This window comes from Falco peregrinus, chromosome 6 (assembly GCF_023634155.1).
Source record: "Falco peregrinus isolate bFalPer1 chromosome 6, bFalPer1.pri, whole genome shotgun sequence".
NCBI classification, from domain to species: Eukaryota; Metazoa; Chordata; class Aves; order Falconiformes; family Falconidae; genus Falco; species Falco peregrinus.
The window spans coordinates 1,313,889-1,317,525 of record NC_073726.1 but is presented as its reverse complement, the minus strand read 5'-3'; the positions used below and the strand labels follow the sequence as shown (position 1 = coordinate 1,317,525).

Genomic DNA, 3,637 nt, shown 5'->3' with positions numbered 1-3,637 from the left:
CGTGATGCGTTTAAGGATCTAAAGTGAAGGGCTCTCGAATCGCCTATCTGAGCGACATGCAGCGAATCCCACAGAACTGTGAATGATCTGCTGAAAGGAAGCAGGAGCCGGCCTGAAATCCCTCCGGAGGTGAGAGGTGAGCTGTGGGAAATCTGTAACGGGGAATCAGGGTTCGTCCCCAGAAAGAGACGTATATGGACTCATAAAGGGTCTTCTAGTCAGATCAGGGAGTCCGTGCCTCAGTCTCCTCAAATGGTGACCCCTATGGTGGTGTTCCGAAGCCTTGGAAGAATAAGGACGGAAAAAAGACAGCTCGTGGAAGAGGGCTGCGTTCCGGAGGAGACGGCTTGGCTGAACGATCGTCTTGCTGTCTGGACCAGGCGGACAACCTAAACTCCGAGGATAACACATGTATTCATCGAGACAGGTGAGCAGCCAAGAAACCTTAGAGATTTTAAATATTTGAAGAAATTTTAAGAAGCTTTAGAAACCTGTACTCATTGAGACAGGCGAGCAGCCAAGAAACTTTAGAGACTTTGAAAGAATGAAAGTGTGTACATACAGCAGCCAATTGTATGATGCTGCCGCGGAGGGGAACACCGTGTCGGGAATGCATTTAACATCTTGGTGGCAAATTCTGACTCCTCTTTGCCAAGTGTGGACTAATTCTACTAACGGTGCTAAACCAGAGGAAGCTGTAAATTCCACCGACAGCGCGACTCTTCTCAAGACACCGTCAGCGATGGCGATTCTGTCCACACCTCCTCTGCCCCCAAAGCTTCTGTCACTGATTGCAGCGACCCTCACAACACAGGACCAAGCACGGGAACAGGACAACTCGGACAATGATTTTATTGACACTGATAAACCTTTTGATCCAGGTCCTATAGATCTGGAAAAGGAGCTAGACCTTTCCCCCACCCCCTCGTCTCTCCTGATGCATTGATTGTATTTTTGGGGAGGGTGAAAGGGGGTCTGAGGGACTGGTGGCAGGAATGCAAGTGGGAAACACTTCAGTGATGGGTTTTGGGAGTCCCTAGGGCATGTTCAGTATTTTGTCAGACAAATCAACCTGCAGAGCGGCAGCCTGTGCAATACGAGGCTGTTAAAGAGTTAAGCAAAGCAGTGCGGGAAGGGAGGATTCATAATACATTTGCTGTGTCCCTTCTTGAAGTGATGGCAGAGCCTTATACACTCACACTGCATGATTGGAAATCATTGCTTTGTATGGTACTAACTGATACAGTATATGATGTGGTTATCTGATTTTTGTGAGCTATGTGTAGTGGCCTTGACTGAAAACCTTAATCGGGGAATTGCTGTTAACTATGAGCAGTTGGCTGGAGCAATTAACTGTGCCGATTCTGTGACTCAGGCAAGGTATCCCAGGGACAGCTGTTTGCAAATGAATGAGATGGCTATTAAGGCAGTCAGGATGGGGGAGTCTTGCCACAGTCTTGCAGGGTCCTAGAGAGTCACTAACTTTAATACTAACTTGATTGATTGGCTTCAGAATATTTTGCAACAAGTCGAACATCAGGAAGCTCAAGGGTTGCTTTTAAAACAACTAGCTGTGATAATGTCAATGAAAATTGTAAACGGGCAACTTTCACAATCGCAACCCCAACATGTGTCAAATGATTGTAACGCAGAACTCACAGCAGACTGTAATTCTCAGGCTGAGTTCTGGAATGCAGCATAACAGATTTTTGCTTCTCTAATCTCTTCTGTAAGAATAGTACACGCTTTTAACTTGCTTAGTAAATTAGGCTGCTAGCTTGCTAAACAAAGTAATACTACAAATACTATATTTTTTTCTGGCTTATTAACAGATGTTGATTCTGTCCATCATATGTTGCTACAGAACCGAGTTGCTATTGATTTTCATTATTAGCACAGGGACACAAGTGTGAAGACTTTGATAGGATGTGTTATGTGAATCTGAGTGACCACTGTGAATTAATTTACAAAAGTATACAAAACTTAAAAGCCTTAAAACAAAGATCTGCAACAGAGCCAGGGGCGGGATGCCTTTGGTCTCTTCTCACGGCTGGGAAACTTTGGGCCATGACTCAAAAGTATTACAGCTTTTATTATAATTAGTTTAACCACCTTATTGATGTTTGCCTTATGTCTCCCATGCTTTTTTTTTTTTTTTCTGTATTCAGTGTTTAGTTGATTGTAACTTAAATCAGGTCATGGTCACCCAGCTACACACAACCTTTGCCTCCTCGCAATTAACAAGCAAAAAAGAGGAGGATAGAGCATGTCTGAAGAGAGAGATAGGAGAGGAAACTGGAGAATATTTGACCTAACAAGAGATGAGAGAACAGCTGGGTATTGTGAAGGAGACTAGGAAAGATAAACATGGTTATCTAGTGTCTAATAGGTGTCTGCATGCTTGTAGTGATACATAGCTATGTAACTGCATGAACGATTCCTGCCCTGAGCCTGGTGGAGCATACAGCTGCGGTTTGTGTCCGGGCTCAGAGATGTAAATAGGGGCTTCTCTGTTGTGGTAAAAGTGTTTCTCTTTGCATAAAAAAGAGAAGGAACGAAGGGAATGACCCCAGAGGTATGTTCAGAGAAGGCATGCGATGTTTCCAACTTTTTGACTGAACCAGTTCTTGTTTGGTGTGCCCTTCCACCTACGTATAATGTTAATCCAAAAGAAGCTGATATTGTTTACACTTTGAATGTCGATAATTGTCTTTCTGTGGATGCTAATGTAGTAGGAGGCTATGATGGGAACGTGTCGCACGGTTCTTCTCTTATCCAGAGTAACAGCAGGGAAAGCATTAAAGAGTTAAATCACCTTGTTTGGTAGGCAGTTAAGAATGTGAGTCAAAATTGCCACTGCTTCTTGTTGTTGGTTCAAGGACATGGCTGTGAGGATTTTGATGGTATGTGCTGCGTGGATTTTAGGCGCCCCATTGCAGCAACATGTTATCAAAATCTGGGAAAATTTCAGCCTTTTTTGGCATCCATTCACTCAATTGGCAGTATTGTTTGTTTGCTATTACCTTGGTTGCTGTCATGTTTGCAAGGGCCCTGCAGAACATGGCAAACCTGGTACTAGCTGTTCAAAAACAAAAAGGGGAAATTGTAAAACTGTATGGAACAAAGACAGTGGGTTATTTTGACATTGATAATATGTCTTAGTTGGTTTTTTATTTGTTCTATTACTTGTGCCTTGTTTTTGCTCGATTTCAGGGGTTCTTTTTGTGCAACAGGAAGGGGGAGATGTAGGACAAGGCCTCAAGGACAAGAGTCCAAGTACTGATAGCCTGATGAATAGAGACTTGTTAGAACTTGTAGGGCACAAGCCCTGGGAGCAAAGGAACCAGCTAACTGCAGACCCCTGAGCCGTCACAGTTGAGGAGGCAACCAGACGGACAGAGAAACAAGTAGCCAGATAAGGGAACAGATGGCGCCGATATGTAATCAAGAAAGCCGCGTAGAAAGAAACTCCCTAACCTTGGAATAAAAATTATTGCTAGGTCAAGATAAACTAGTAAGTTCCTATTGTTCTAACGGTGTGCCTTAAATATTAACCAATCAGTGTTTTTTATGCTTAAGATTTAACCAATCAGTGTGTAATATGTAGAAGGTAGAAACATATATAATTGTAAGAAAA

General features: G+C 43.2%; 1 long non-coding RNA gene across 1 annotated transcript; it reads right to left on the bottom strand.

The window, feature by feature from the left end:
• Nucleotides 1-231: 231 nt before the first annotated feature.
• Nucleotides 232-2,502, bottom strand: LOC129784724 (uncharacterized). Its single transcript, XR_008747736.1, has 2 exons — nucleotides 527-2,502; nucleotides 232-444 (listed from the first exon to the last, which is right to left on the bottom strand). It is a non-coding gene; the product is annotated as an uncharacterized LOC129784724 (long non-coding RNA).
• Between the last annotated feature and the right edge of the window lie 1,135 nt (nucleotides 2,503-3,637).